The following is a 17,288-nucleotide window of genomic DNA, read 5'->3' on the forward strand; positions in this document are numbered from 1 at the left end:
AGATGACAAAACCTGCCCTCTCTTTAGCAATCCATAAACGAAATGAAGAATGATTTTTTTTTTTTCATCCACAACACAATGTTGGTAATGTTAATCGCATCAGTACATGACAAGTATTGTAAATATCAGGTGTAAGACTTTCTGGATCAATGCAACATTATAAAGAACACATTCAATCCCAGCAGGCGGATGAAGGAGATATTTCCTGAGGGCTGTTAGAGGAGATATCACTTAAATCGGCAACGTCAACACAACTGTCAATCTCTGGAAATATGCTCACTGCTACGTTTCCAGACAAACACTGTGTTGTCAGATTTCACAGCTCTCAGATTTATTTTTAAAGTAAAGGAATAAAAGCAGAAATAGCACAACATTTTCTTTACTACCGCATGTTGCAAAACAATAGATATGGGGTCATTAGAACAACCTCAGGTGCTCAAGACAAAGCCAGCCTTCTAATCACATTACTTGAGTACAAAGATTCTGTATATTGTAGCTTATTTTATTCTCGCCCTCCCAATATGTTACAAATATTTGGGGGTCCATATGGATGGCAAACTGGACTGGAGATGCCACTCAGAGTTTGTCTAGAAGAAGGGGATGAGCAGATTGTATTTCCTAAGGAAACTGAGGTCTTTTAATGTGTGTAGCAAAATGTTAGAAATGTTCTACCAATCTGTGGTGGCAAGTGCCATCTTTTTTGCAATCACGTGCTGGGGTAGTAGTGTGCGGGCCTCTGATGCTAATAAGCTGAATAAGATTATTAAGAAGGCAAGTTCTGCTGTGGGCTGTAATCTGGACTCTTTTGGGGAGGTAGTGGAGAAAAGAACTCTGAAAAAGTGTATGGCAATTATGAATAATAATGCACATCCACTATATGAGCTATTCATGAGACAGAAGAGCACCTTCAGTAACCGGCTTATACTTCTGAGGTGTAAGAAGGAAAAATATAGGAAATCGTTTGTGCCAACTGCCATGGGAATGTACAACAATAACATTAGGGTTAAACCACCAAGGTGAATGTCTACTTATTTCTCTACATTTCAGTTCACTCGTTGTGTATGTCCTATTCTAATGTATAATGTATAATGTTCTTCTGTCAACTCCACTGTCATGTCAACTATGTAATTCCTTTATGATTTTTATGATTTAAGTCGTGCTGCTGTGATACCATAATTTCCCACGGGATCAATAAAGTGTATCGTATCGTATCGTAAGACAGTGGTTACCTAGGTCATTAGGTCAAGTTTTGATGAAATCAAGAAACGGCTCCAGCCACTTCGATTTCAAGTCTCCGCTTGAGCCAGCATGTTATTAATCCAGGACCCTTAACTGTCCCTCAGGATTGCTGAGAACTCTTTTTAATGTGGATATAGTAAAGTGAAGAACACTGGGCTTGTCACAGTAAACATGGATGGGCTGACAGCCATGGATCTAGTTGTGTCTGTACATTTTCTGGGTTGTTAAAGCTTGTCATGTTAGCAGTGAGATGAGCTGAATGTGTAATGTTGCCTAATGTACTGTGTACATCCAGTTGTGTTCAGATCGAGATAATAATATGAAGACGTGAGTCCCTTATGTATTAAGAACACATTGCTGTAGATGCTGTCTGCATTACAAATAAGCTAAGACTATATACATATTAAGGGAAACTGAAATGAATGAAAATATTAGTGTACTAGAACTGTTGGTTTTGACCTTTTTGAGTAACAGCAAGGATGGATCTATCATGGAGTAATAAAACTCTCTAGGTCAAGCGAGTGTTATCGCATAGGATAAAAATATCCTCCTAAGTATGTGAGGATCCTGAAAGATGGAGATCACTTTGGGGGAGGCTGCAGACCCTACTAAATTGCAAGTAATTACTACAGAACTAAAAGGAGTTAGTCAACCCCACTATGTCTGTGTTATGTAAATCATAGTGATTAGAGGTACATACACTGCTCAAAAAAATAAAGGGAGCCCTTAAACAACAGAATATACAGTTAGGGCCAGAAATATTTGGACAGTGACACAAGTTTAGTTATTTTAGCTGTTTACAAAAACATGTTCAGAAATAAAATTATATATGTAATATGGGCTGAAAGTGCACACTCCCAGCTGCAATATGATAGTTTCCACATCCAAATCGGAGAAAGGGTTTAGGAATCATAGCTCTGTAATGCATAGCGTCCTCTTTTTCAAGGGACCAAAAGTAATTGGACAATGGACTCTAAGGGCTGCAATTAACTCTGAAGGCGTCTCCCTCGTTAACCTGTAATCAATGAAGTAGTTAAAAGGTCAGGGGTGGATTCCAGGTGTGTGGTTTTGCATTTGGAGCATCTGTGAGCAGACAACATGCGGTCAAAGGAACTCTCAATTGAGGTGAAGCAGAACATCCTGAGGCTGAAAAAAAAGAAAAAATCCATCAGAGAGATAGCAGACATGCTTGGAGTAGAAAAATCAACAGTTGGGTACATTCTGAGAAAAAAGGAATTGACTGGTGAGCTTGGGAACTCAAAAAGGCCTGGGCGTCCACGGATGACAACAGTGGTGGATGATCGCCGCATACTTAATTTGGTGAAGAAGAACCCATTCACAACATCAACTGAAGTCCAGAACACTCTCAGTGATGTAGGTGTATCTGTCTCTAAGTCAACAGTAAAGAGAAAACTCCATGACAGTAAATACAAAGGGTTCACATCTAGATGCAAACCATTCATCAATACCAAAAATAGACAGGCCAGAGTTAAATTTGCAGAAAAACACCTCAAGAAGCCAGCTCAGTTCTGGAAAAGTATTCTATGGACAGATGAGACAAAGATCAACCTGTACCAGAATGATGGGAAGAATAAAGTTTGGAGAAGAAAGGGAACGGCACATGATCCAAGGCACACCACATCCTCTGTAAAACATGGTGGAGGCAACGTGATGGCATGGGCATGCATGGCTTTCAATGGCACTGGGTCACTTGTGTTTATTGATGACATAAGAGCAGACAAGAGTAGCCGGATGAATTCTGAAGTGTACCGGGATATACTTTCAGCCCAGATTCAGCCAAATGCTGCAAAGTTGATTGGACAGCGCTTCATAGTACAGATGGAAAATGACCCCAAGCATACAGCCAAAGCTACCCAGGAGTTCATGAGTGCCAAAAAGTGGAACATTCTGCAATGGCCAAGTCAATCTCCAGATCTAAACCCAATTGAGCATGCATTTCACTTGCTCAAATCCAGACTTAAGACGGAAAGACCCACAAACAAGCAAGACCTGAAGGCTGCGGCTGTAAAGGCCTGGCAAAGCATTAAGAAGGAGGAAACCCAGCGTTTGGTGATGTCCATGGGTTCCAGACTTAAGGCAGTGATTGCCTCCAAAGGATTTGCAACAAAATATTGAAAATAAAAATATTTTGTTTGGGTTATGTTTATTTGTCCAATTACTTTTGACCTCCTAAAATGTGGAGTGTTTGTAAAGAAATGTGTACAATTCCTACATTTTCTATCAGATATTTTTGTTCAACCCTTCAAATTAAACGTTACAATCTGCACTTGAATTCTGTTGTAGAGGTTTCATTTCAAATCCAATGTGGTGGCATGCAGAGCCCAACTCGCGAAAATTGTGTCACTGTCCAAATATTTCTGGCCCTAACTGTAACTCCAAGTAAATCAAACTTCTGTGAAATCAAATAGTCCACTTAGGAAGCAACACTGACAATCAATTTCACATGCTGTTGTGCAAGTGGAGTAGACAACAGATGGAAATTATTGGCAATTATCAAGACACACTCAATAAAGGAGTGGTTCTGCAGGTGGGGTCCACAGAACACATGTCAGTACCAATGCTTTCTGGCTGATGTTTTGGTCACTTTTCAATGTTGGTTGTGCTTTCACACGTGTGGTAGCATGAGACAGACTCTACAACCCACACAAGTAGCTCAGGAAGTGCAGCTCATCCAGGATGGCACATCAATGCGAGCTGTGGCAAGAAGGTTTGCTGTGTCTGTCAGCGTAGTGTCCAGAGGCTGGACGCGCTACCAGGAGACAGGCCAGTACACCAGGAGACATGGAGGGGGCTGTAGGAGGGCAACAACCCAGCAGCAGGACCGCTACCTCCGCCTTGGTGCAAGGAGGAACAGGAGGAGCACTGCCAAAGCCCTGCAAAATGACCTCCAGCATGCCACAAATGTGCATGTGTCTGCACAAACTGTTAGAAATCGACTCCATGGGGATTGTTTGATTGCCCGAAATCCACAGATGGGGGTTGCGCTCACAGCCCAACACTGTGCAGGATGCTTGGTATTTGCCACAGAACACCAGGATTGGCAAATTCGCCACTGGTGCCCTGTGCTCTTCACAGATGAAAGCAGGTTCACACTGAGCACATGTGACAGACGTGACAGACTCTGGAGACACCGCAGAGAGCAATCTGTTATAAATAATTAGAAAAAAGGAGTCCAAACGCTGCCAAATAGATCAATAAAATATTTCGAATATTTATTAAATGGTAACATACAATCAACAGAGCAATAAGTAAAATTCTATAATATATGTAGGGTTACTTATGTGAAGGGTTCAGATAACAATCACATACCACACCAAAAAGCTAGTGCGACTTAAGGTCCAAGGTTCAAAGCGTAAGACAAGTCTATCAAAAGTGAAAAAAACCTTCATTCGGGGGCCCGAAGAAGCCTACGCAAAACGCGCGTAGGGGCTGGCAATCCTCACATCCACACCACGACTGACATGGGTAAGGTCCAGTCCTGTATACCGTCTGTGACAGCTATTTTCATATAGGCTCCTAGTGGGACTGAATGAAGGTTTTTTTCACTTTTGATAGACTTGTCTTACGCTTTGAACCTTGGACCTTAAGTCGCACTAGCTTTTTGGTGTGGTATGTGATTGTTATCTGAACCCTTCACATAAGTAACCCTACATATATTATAGAATTTTACTTATTGCTCTGTTGATTGTATGTTACCATTTAATAAATATTCGAAATATTTTATTGATCTATTTGGCAGCGTTTGGACTCCTTTTTTCTAATTATTTATGCTGTTGTTGGGAGTTTTGTCTGTCCCTGATTGGACGTTTGTGGCTCTGATCTAATTAATTAGAGAGCAATCTGTTGCCTGGAACATCCTTCAGCATGACCGGTTTACCAGTGGGTCAGTAATGGTGTGTGGTGACATTTCTTTGGAGGGCCACACAGCCCTCCATGTGCTCGCCAGAGGTAGCCTGAGTGCCATTAGGAACCGAGATGAGATCCTCAGACCTCTTGTGAGACCATATGCTGGTGCAGTTGGCTCTGGGTTCCTCCTAATGCAGGACAATGCCAGACCTCATGTGGCTGGAATGTGTCAGCAGTTGCTACAAGATGAAGGCATTGAAGCTATGGACTGGCCCACCCATTCCCCAGACTTGAATCCGATTGAACACATCTGGGACATCATGTCTCGCACCATCCACCAACTACATGTTCCACCACACACTGTCCAGGGGATGGTGGATGCTTTAGTCCAGGTCTGGGAGAAAACACCTTAGGAGAACATCTGCCACCTCATCAGGAGCATGCCCAGGCATTGTAGGGAGGTCATACAGGCACGTGGAGGCCACACACTACTGAGCATCATTTCCTTGTCTTGAGGTATTTGCACAGAAGTTGGATCCGCCTGTAACTTAATTTTTCACTTTGATTTTGAGCATCATTCCAACTCCAGACCTCCATGGGATATTAGTTGTGACTTATGTTGATCATTTTTAGGTTTTATTGTTCTCAAGACATTCCACTATGTAATGATTAATGACTACAACTGGAATATATCATTCAGTGTTATCAAGGATGTGGGATTTTAGTGTTCCCTTTATTTTTTTTTGAGCAGTGTATAAGAATCCAAAACTGATTCCAGCATTCAAAAACATGATGATTATGTAAACAAGGGGGATAGACATGTAACTGTGGTGGGACACTAACACGAAAGAGGAGGAGGGACCACGGCATGAGGGAGGGGACGTGGTATGAAAAAATGTCAAAGGATAACCCCTCTTATATTGTCCGGAATATCCTGATAACAATGCACTGGGCACAACACGGTCTTTTATGCTATATACCATTATATTTCCTTGTCTTCCTCTTGCAAGTATGGCTTATTCCAGGACAACGAAGGGGTGAGATCTAACCATTGTACTGTTTGGTTATTTTGAGCATATTTTGTTATTTGTCTATCTGTGAGTCGCCCGCCAAGGCTGTGCGGTACTCGGTACTGGGTTTGGTACTTACAGGAGGATGTCATGGTGGCGGCGATCTGGTCCATTGTCCCGGGTGCCCATGTTAAAGGGAAAGTCTTTAAAGGGGTTTTGAGAATAAAGTTTGTTCATGATGCCACCTGTGGTATTCAGTCAGTGGGGACCGATGCTGCTTAAAGGGGTGATGTTATGGCAGCTAAGGTGGTATAACTTCCCACAGGTGAAGTTGGGTCCCCATGGCTCCCGTTGTGTAGATGAAGATGGTGGATGGTGCAGTAAGAAACAGAGGACACAGGTTTGCAGCCTCTTTACCTTGTTTACTGAAGGCTTCAGGCAACTGCAGTCCAGGGCACCAGATCACAGGTACCGGCAGGGTCCGGCCGGCTTGGAACCAAATTCACAGTCCCCTTTACCAGTTGGAGTTCGAAGCCTTCCTACTAGTACAGTGGTGTAGTCCCTTGCTGCCTGTGGCTTCTGACATGGTCCTCACTGTTCTCCCTGTCCTCTGTAAAGTTGGGATACTAACCCGTATGACTGGTGGCTCGAGCCTTTTTGCAGGGTCTCTATCACAACCCAGGCTCTATGCGCCACTGTGTCTCCTGAGTATTAGGGTGGACAGGTGAAATGTAGTGATGAGCGAGTGTACTCGTTGCTCGGGTTTTCCCGAGCACATCGGGTGACCTCCGAGTATTTGTTATTGCTCAGAGATATAGTTTTCATCACCTCAGTTGCATGATTTATGGCTTCCAGATATGCTGAATACATGTGAGGAATGCCTATTTTTTAGAGAATTCCCACATGTATTCAGCGAATCTGGAAGCTGTAAATCATGCAACTGAGGAGATGAAAACTGTATCTCCGAGCAATAACAAATACTCGAAGGTCACCCGAGCATGCTCGGGAAAACCCAAGCAACGAGTATACTCGCTCATAACTAGTGACGTGTAGTCCAGCTGTCCTGCTGGTTTCTGCTGTGCCTCCTAGAGTCTGACACAACCTCGGTCTTCCGGCTACCGGAATCTGTGCTCTGCAGAGAGGTAGCCCAGTCACAGCTATCCTCCCCAGGTGTCTCTCTCCTGTGCTCCGCTCTCCTGCATGCTCTCTACAATCTGTTCTTCCTTCTCTGTGTTCTCTTTCTCCAGGAGCTGCAGCACCTCTGGCTGCATGGCCCCTTCAGTCCTTCCGACACTCACTGTCTGACTGCTCTCTCCTGTCTCTCTGACAGACTAACTGACTTTCCCTCCAGACCAGAATATATATAGGGAAGTCCCCCTGAATATTAGGTTCAGAGCTCCCCCTTCTTGCCTGGAGTGTATACCTGATAGAGAAGATCTTCCTTTGCTTCCAAGCATGACATCACTCTCCCCGTGAGGAAAGCAATGCTACTGTGACAACCAGGACCCTGGGGTGTCACATAACTGTACATGCTTTTGCACAATTTATGTTAAAAGTTAGGTTTTGTTACTCCATGATATATCCAGCCTTACTGTTACTCACTTTCTTGATAAGGATCTATTTGCTGTTTTTCTCTTGCCTTTTAGCAATAATTAGCTGTTAAAAGACTCTGTCTCCTGATTTTTACACTTTTACCATAGTTAAGTAACTGATATATGAACCTCCAAGTCCAAAAGATACCCTTCATAATCCATCATATTTAGTTGTCTTCTCCTATAGGTGCTGCTGGTCCTTGATCAGTACCTATTCTATCCCCATGATTGCTGTTCTCCTGCCTTGATTGAGGTGAATGATGCATCCATGTCAGCCACACAATACTATCAATCATGTTCCTGCACAGTTGAAGCACAGACCTGTGCAGGGAGTTTTGCTCTGACTTCCTGAGGACAAAATACAGTAGTGTAATATGGATGCATCGGTAGAGGATAGAGAGAGCTGATGAACCTGAAGTAAGGGGGGCACATATACATTACAGTATTTTGCTCTACCCTCAGAGCAGAGTGAATCTCACCTGTGCAGGTCTGTGCTTCACCTGTACAGGAGCAAGATTAGTGGTTTTGTTTGGATGAAGGAGACTCAAATTTGGGACAACTGCAATTGGGGACTGGAACCATTTTTAGGGTGTGTAATCATTTCGCAAATAGGCTGTCAATTTTCAGATCTACAGGTAAACATTACACAGTATATTTCAGTAACAGGAAAGTTAAAATCTAATACAAGCACAAATAATCCTCTATTGTGGATTTCAAGAAAATTAAAAAAAAAGATAAAAGGTAGACGCATTGGTAATTTGCATCCATAATCCTTTACTGTTAAGCTAATATTAGACTACAGATATGTCCAGTTCTCTACTCTCTGCCTGCAAATTTTGCGAGCGACTTCAGTTTCTCATATATATTCAATGCAATATTACAATATGCTGAAACCCCTTAACAGACTGCAATATGAAACACGACCACTGTGTGGTATAAAGTCAGAGACAGATCCCAACAGAGTATTGCAAAATCATGTTTTTTTTTTAAATCTACTCATCCTGGGATATCTGTAGCCAAGATGAGAGGGAGGAAAGACAACTCTGTATGTGTTCTATGCTATACATATTACAGTATATATACTGCATGTATACGGCCTCCTCAGCATTGAGATTCCAACATCAAAAAGTATAGGCTGTAAGGTTATGCAAATTGAAGACGTGGCAGGTGTCGCTAATATCTGCAAACTATTAACATTTCGAGCACATGACTTCAGATTGAAAGCAATTATTTTAAGCCATATAAAACTTCAAATATTGGATCAGGTCTTGTTAATATGATTGTGCAATGCCTCCTGGTTGTCGACATGCCAGCTATTACCACTTGTCGCAAACTGAGATGGAAAGAATTCTTGAACTGAGGGACCATGGTTTATCACTCCAGCAGATCACAAGGCACATAGCATTAATCAGTGTTGCATGTCCCAGTGCTTGGGATAACAATGACAAATTGGAATTATAGCAAGTGGTGTACAGAAACAAGCGTCTGCATAGATGAATGTTCAGATTAGAAGAATGGCACCTTGTGATCTTTTCTACATTGCAAGTGAAATTGAATGTCATGTACCAAACTTAAGGTATCAAGGAGTGTAAACACAAACCATCAGACTTCTACTTACCTCACACTACCTCTCTCAAAATCTATCATAGTCCATTGCAAGAGGGCAATGGAGGCAGGAATGAAGGTCTATTAGACCTTCATCTGGAGACTACTTGGGCAATACCCCGAAGAGGCCTCTGTGAGAGATTGTCGCATCATTCCTATTACTGAGAATTTGTTGTGGGGTGGCATAATGTACTGCCCGCCTCTCTAATCTTCATTTCAAGTACCCTAGCAGCTCATCATTACATTGATTTTGCCCTAGAGCTATGGTACCATCCTTTCTCCAGGAGTCGAATTACAATTTGACAAGACCAGGTCGCATGTTTCTACTACAAACAGCCTGAGTTGCAAAAATGTGTAATCATGGCTTTAAGCATCTTTGGACTTGTCTTCCATTGTACAAAACAGGGAATGTCATTACACTAACGGACACAGACAGAAGAGGGCCCCTGTGCAAGAACAATATATGGGCCCTTTGCAGTCCAATAGCTCATCATAATGTATAATACCAACTAGCAAAGTGTGTGTGTGTGTGTGTGTTTCTGCGTGTGGAGCTTATACTTAATACAGAATTAATTGATATGTTCTGAGAATATGGTTTCCATCTCTTTCACATCAAAATATGCAACATTCATCAATCAACCGTTCATCGCGCGTATAGTAAGGATTTCTCAGTTTATTTATTGGATCATTGCTTCAAAGAAAATACACGACATAATGGTTTTTTAATGCACATAAAAAAATTGTGGAATTCAATATTCATTGCAAATATCCAAATGTAACAATTTCTAGAAACTACCATGGTATACTGCAGATCGGGACAGAAATTAAGCTGGGCTTTCATTGTACGAAAATCAAACTCAAATTATTGTCTAGTATTGCAATGCCCGGTGTGAATATGGTGGGAATTACATGCCATTTTTTATATGCATTGAAAAACTGTTGGAGATTGTTAACATTTACGTGAACATTTTTCACATTTGCATATCATTAACATGTCTATCGATCCTGTGATTTCTGTAACGCCATAAATCTTCCTTCTTGGTGTTGCAGTTTCAATGTTGATTGTATATATACAGACATAAGTGTTTGTACATCTGTATAACGTCATATTGATTCTTTGATGAAACCATGAGACCTTAGTATTATTCTCCAGTTGGAGTTACATACAGTATAGATAACCATAACGCCGATTGTAAGTCTTCACAACAGTTAAATGTTCATTTTCAATAATATGAGCCTAAGAAGCAAATCCTCAACACAAATGTATGAGCCTTATTCTGTGTAGACATGAAGAAATCATATAGTTTATACCGAAGGCTGAAATCACTTTTGCATTTCTTGCCAATGTCCAACGAATCTATCAATAGAATTAACTCATGTTTACTGGCAGATTCATAGGGCAATAAAATGGAATTTTGAATTCTCTGCTCCCTTGCATGTTTCTATCAGAAAGCTCTTGTGATCATTTCGTTGAATGCCATTACACCAGGAATTGGCTTTGGTGTAATACTGTAATAACACTTATCACCAGCAAGTGAAGATGGAGAATTTCTACATGTGCAATGCTCAATAAAATGCTGTGGCCGAATTGTGAAAATCTTCACAATTCCACCAGTGATGACGCATCCGGTCACATTCTATTCAGTATTCTGTAACCCTTTCCCAACATGGCAATTTCTATTTTTGCGTCTTCGTTTTTTTTCTTCACCTTCTTCCAAGAGCAATACCTTTTTTTACTTTTTAGTACATATAGACATATGAGGGTTTGGTTTGTTGCGGGATGAGTTGTACTTTTGAGTGACATCATTCATTTTACTACATAGTGGTAGACAAATGATGCCATTCTGATATAATTTTTTAGGAAAAAAATTTACAGCATACATTGTGTGGTAAAAATGACCTGGCAGAGTGATTCTCCTTAGCAGTGTGATTATGGCAATACCAAACATGTCCAGTTTTTTTATTATTCTACTGGTAAAACAACAGATATTTTTTTTTAAATGTTATTGTCTTTTACCAAGACTTGTAATGTTTTCATTATTTGCTCGATAGGGTTGTGTGTGGGCTTGTTTTTTAGCTGTCAGACAATATTTTTTCTTTTTTTGCAGCAATGTTGGCTTATTTAATTGTTTTCTCATTCTTGTATTACCAATCAGGTTAATTATTTTTGTATTATGATAGTGCAGACTTTTATGGACCCGCGGTACCAAATATTTGTATTTTTTAAATTTTTCTATTATCTTTATTTTTAATCCATAAAAAAAAGTGGGTGAGTTGAAATGTTATGGTTTTTTGATTATTTTCTTTTTTTTTCTGTATTTATTAGTCACATTAAGGCACTTGACCCTGTAATCGTCTGACAGTAAAATAGGCCTATTTAAATGCTATTTTCTTACAAATTATTATTGTTTTTCTAGAGCAAAACCATATTCATAAGTGAAAGGTAGTCTTTAACCCTTTTACAACATCGGACCTAATAGTACGCCGATGTCAAACACCCTGCCTTTGATGTAGGCTGTGGTGCTGAGCCCACATCTTTTTCAGCACATGTCAGCTGTTTTGAACAGCTGGCATGTGCCACTAACAGTCGCGGGAGGATCATGATCATCCGTGGCTGTTAACCCATTAAATGCTGCTGTCAAACTCTGACAGCGGCATTTATCACTCTCTTCCGGCAAGCGCTCTGGAAAATCCCGCCCATGGGCACCCGTGTCACATGACTGCGGGTCACCGATGAGTTGGCATGACAACCAGAGGTCTCCAGCAGACCTCTATAGTTGTCACTGCCGGATTTCTATGAGCACTGCCCGATGGTTGGCGCTCATAGCAAGTGAGCAATTCTGCTACATACAGGCGATCTGATCATCGCAGAGCCCATCGGGTTATGGCAGCTTCTAGTATCCAATGGAGAGTGTTGAAGCATGCCAAAAGTGAAAAAAATGTTTTAAAAAATATAAAAAATAAAAAAAAAATAAAGTTCAAATCACTCTTTTTTGCCCTATTCAAAATAAAACAATAAAAAAATCAAACATACACATATTTGGTATTGCCGCATTCAGATTCACCCGATCTATCAATATAAAAAAAGAATTAACCTGATCGCTAAACGGCGTAATGATTAAAAAAGTAAAAATGCCAGAATTTAATGCAACACTGCATTAAAATGCAATAATGGGCGATCAAGGTTTGTGTCTGCATCAAAATGGTATAGTTAAAAACGTCAGCTCGGCATGCAAAAAATATGCCCCACCCAATAGGAGATCACAAAAAATGAAGGCGCTATGGGTATCTGAAAATGGTACTTTATTTTTGTTAACAAAGTTTGGAAAAAAATTTCATCACTTAGATAAAAAAAAACCTATACATGTTGGGTGTCTATGATCTTGTAATACAAAAGCTCTAACCCTGGCACACTCCAAAAACGTGAAAACAGAACTGTTGCTTTCAAAGTTTTTATTAATATATCTTGTGCAAAAGAGAATGAGAAAAAACTTTGAAAGCAACAGTTCTGTCTTCACGTTTTTGGAGTGTTCCGGGGTTAGATGTTTTGTATTGTCTTACCGTTTTACCCCTGAGCACCCAACAGTGGTTGAGCCTGATCCTATCCTCTTTTATGATCTGGTAATGTCCTGGAGAATCATAATGGCAGGTCAGTTCTAACATTTAGTGAGCATAGTAAAAAAACAAAACAAAAAACAATTGTGGAATTGCACCTCATTGCTATTTCACCGCACTTTGAATTTTTTCCCATTTTCTTGTACACGACATGGTAAAACCAATGGTGTCATACCAAAGTACAACTCGTCCCACAAAAAACAAGTCCTCACATGGCAATATTGACAGAAAAATAGAAAAGTTATGACTCTGGAAAAAAGGGAGCAAAAAATGAAAATACCTCAGGTCATGAAGGGGTTAAAGGTTCACTTTTGACTTTATCTCCTCTAATAGAAAATGTGCTATGTAGGCAGTCTGGGTTTTTTTAGTTCCCGACTGGCAAGTCATTGCACATTGGTTGGAGCAATGCATGCTGGGAAGTAAGGAAAAGGAAGTTCCAATGTAGAAAATGATGACAAATTGCTTATCAAGAAGAATAGTTAAATAAAATAAAATAGAGATGCCAAGTTACAGAACATAAGATTCAACATGGTCTCTGTACATATTAGATTCGTATATGCATCAAATGCACACGGTGAGGGCAACATTGAAAAAAAACAAAGAACACAGCACCAATTTAGTTTTTAAATACGTATATTCTTGATAAGTAGAAATATATACAAAAATACAGACTTGTATAGCAATGATAATGACATATATACTTATATAGCATATCTGGGCACAGAAAGTCCTTCAATAGATATGGCTGTATAGGACAGTATGAGGGCAGCCATGCTTTAGACTACACTTTAGATCTCTTTTTACACGTTCTGCTATTTCCAGTACTGGAAAAAACAGTACCGTAGATATCAGTGTCTGTGTGTGTAATACTTATGGCATATGTGTGGCAACCACGTTGCCGCATCAGTACTACACGTACTGGTGCCTGAGAAGCAGCTGTACTGTTTGTACTTTTCCCCAGCACCGGGTACTGAAGACAGCTTTCATCATTCTCCCTTGCTTGCGCTGCAATCGGATTTAGCAAGAGAGAATGTTGAGAGTTGTATTCAGATAATAATAGTGAGAACAGGCAGCGGCTGATAGAAGTATTCATAAGCCAGCTCCTGCACTATAAATAAATAAAAAATTGGCATGAGTTTCCTTTTATTTTTTGATAACCAGCCAGGCAATACTGACAGCTGGGGGCTGCAACCCACAGCTGTCAGCTTCAGCAAGGCTGGATATCAAAAATAAAGGGGTTCCCATGCTGTTTTTTTAAATAAGTAATGAAAAAAGGCGTGTGGTCACCCCCATTTTTGACAACCAGCCAATATAAAACAGGCAGATGGGGACTTTTATTCTCAGGCTGGTAAGGTACCATGGATATTAACCCCCCCAGCCTAAAAATAGCAGCCCACAGTCACAGAGAAAAGGCACATCCTTTAGATGTGTCAATTATGGGGCTTTGCCTGGCTCTTCCCACTTGCCCTGTGGCATATCTGTGGGGTTGATGTCACCTTTGCATTTTCTGGTGACATCAAACCCATGACGCCTGTTGTGAATTCTGTGGCAGAGCTCCCTCCTGTGGTCACAAGTGGTACTTCGGCTGATTCTCTCTGGGAGCTTCCGTTTGTGGAGGAAACTGGTACTGCTGCTTCTGAGTTTCCTCCCTCAGGTGATCTGGTGAGGTCGTTAGGTGCTTCTCTACTTAACCCCACCTAATGCTTTGATTCTTGCTTCCTGTCAATGTTCCAGTGTTGGACTTGTGTTTCTCTGGATCATTCCTGTGGCCTGCTGCTCTGCATAGCTAAGTGCTTCTTTGCTATTTGTTGCTATTTTTTCTGTCCAGCTTGTCTATTTGTTTTGCTGGAAGCTCTGGGACGCAAAGGGTGTACCTCCGTGCCGTTAGTTCGGTACGGAGGGTCTTTTTGCCCCTTTGCGTGGTTAACTTTAGGGTTTTGTGTAGAACGCAAAGTTATCTTTCCTATCCTCGTTCTGTCTAGAATATCGGGCCTCACTTTGCTGAATCTATTTCATCCCTACGTTTGTCTTTTCATCTTACTCACAGTCATTATATGTGGGGGGCTGCCTTTTCCTTTGGGGTATTTCTCTGAGGCAAGGTAGGCTTATTTTTTCTATCTTCAGGCTAGTTAGTTTCTCAGGCTGTGCCGAGTTGCATAGGTAGCGTTAGGCGCAATCCACGGCTGCCTCTAGTTGTGTTTGGAGAGGATCAGGGATTGCGGTCTGCAGAGTTCCCACGTCTCAGACCTCGTTCTATTATTTTGGGTTATTGTCAGATCACTGTATGTGCTCTGACCTCCATGTCCATTGTGATACTGAATTGCCTCTCATAACAGTACAGGAAGCCAAAAGTACTAATGATTCTCAATAGAGGGAAAAAAGAAGTTCTGAGACCATTTTTTTTTCTTTGCACTGTGTTTTGCCTTTTTTTTCCCCTAGACATTTGGGTGGTTCAGGACACAGGTGTAGCGATGGACATTAGAAGTCTGTCTTCATTTGTGGATCAGCTCTCGGCAAGAGTACAAAAGATTCAAGACACTATTGATTAGAAATCTATGTTAGAACCAAGAATTCCTATTCCTGATTTGTTTTTTGGAGATAGAACTAAGTTTCTGAGTTTCAAAAATAATTGTAAGTTATTTCTGGCCTTGAAACCTCGTTCCTCTGGTGATCCAGTTCAACAGGTTTTGATTATTATTTCTTTTTTGCGCGGTGACCCTCAGGACTGGGCATTTTCTCTTGTGCCAGGAGATCCTGCATTGAGTAATATCAATGCGTTTTTCCTGGCGCTCGGATTGCTGTACGATGAGCCTAATTCAGTGGATCAGGCAGAAAAGAATTTGCTGGCTCTTTGTCAGGGTCAGGATGAGATAGAGGTATATTGCCAGAAATTTAGAAAATCGTCAGTGCTCACTCAATGGAATGAATCTGCTATGTTCAGAAAGGGTCTCTCTGAAGCCCTTAAGGATGTCATGGTGGGATTTCCTATGCCTGCTGGTTTGAATGAGTCTATGTCTTTGGCTATTCAGATCGGTCGACGCTTGCGTGAGCGTAAATCTGTGCACCATTTGGCGGTATTACCTGAGCTTAAACCTGAGCCTATGCAGTGCGATAGGACTTTGTCCAGAGTTGAACGGCAAGAAAACAGACGTCTGAATGGGCTGTGTTTCTACTGTGGTGATTCCACTCATGCCATCTCTGATTGTCCTAAGCGCACTAAGCGGTTCGCTAGGTCTGCCACCATTGGTACGGTACAGTCAAAATTTCTTCTGTCCGTTACCTTGATCTGCTCTTTGTCATCATATTCTGTCATGGCGTTTGTGGATTCAGGCGCTGCTCTGAATTTGATGGACTTGGAATATGCTAAGCGTTGTGGGTTTTTCTTGGAGCCCTTGCAGTGTCCTATTCCATTGAGAGGTATTGATGCTACGCCTTTGGCCAAGAATAAGCCTCAATACTGGACCCAGCTGACCATGTGCATGGCTCCTGCACATCAGGAGGATATTCGCTTTCTGGTGTTGCATAATCTGCATGATGTGGTCGTGTTGGGGTTGCCATGGCTACAAGCCCATAATCCAGTATTGGATTGGAAATCCATGTCGGTGTCCAGCTGGGGTTGTCAGGGGGTACATGGTGATGTTCCATTTTTGTCAATTTCGTCATCCACCCCTTCTGAGGTTCCAGAGTTCTTGTCTGATTACCGGGATGTATTTGATGAGCCCAAGTCCGATGCCCTACCTCCGCATAGGGATTGTGATTGTGCTATCAATTTGATTCCTGGTGGTAAATTCCCAAAAGGTCGACTGTTTAATTTATCCGTGCCTGAGCACACCGTTATGCGCAGTTATGTGAAGGAATCCCTGGAGAAGGGGCATATTCGCCCGTCATCGTCGCCATTAGGAGCAGGGTTCTTTTTTGTAGCCAAAAAGGATGGTTCGCTGAGACCTTGTATAGATTATCGCCTTCTTAATAAGATCACTGTTAAATTTCAGTACCCCTTGCCTTTGTTATCTGATTTGTTTGCTCGGATTAAGGGGGCTAGTTGGTTCACCAAGATTGATCTTCGTGGTGCGTATAATCTGGTGCGAATCAGGCGAGGCGATGAATGGAAAACTGCATTTAATACGCCCGAGGGTCATTTTGAGTATCTAATGATGCCATTCGGACTTGCCAATGCTCCATCAGTGTTTCAGTCCGTTATGCATGACATTTTCCGAGAGTACCTGGATAAATTCCTGATTGTTTACTTGGATGACATTTTGATCTTCTCGGATGATTGGGAGTCTCATGTGAAACAGGTCAGAACGGTTTTTCAGGTCCTGCGTGCTAACTCTTTGTTTGTGAAGCGATCAAAGTGTCT

At 41.4% G+C, this 17,288-nt stretch overlaps 1 protein-coding gene across 8 annotated transcripts in view; it reads left to right on the plus strand.

Moving 5' to 3' along the window:
* NTRK3 (neurotrophic receptor tyrosine kinase 3) overlaps positions 1 to 17,288 on the plus strand; it is a 1,162,015-nt gene that overhangs the window by 862,857 nt on the left and 281,870 nt on the right. The window lies entirely within an intron of this gene.

Source organism: Ranitomeya imitator, chromosome 4, assembly GCF_032444005.1.
Source record: "Ranitomeya imitator isolate aRanImi1 chromosome 4, aRanImi1.pri, whole genome shotgun sequence".
In the NCBI taxonomy this organism is placed as follows: Eukaryota; Metazoa; Chordata; class Amphibia; order Anura; family Dendrobatidae; genus Ranitomeya; species Ranitomeya imitator.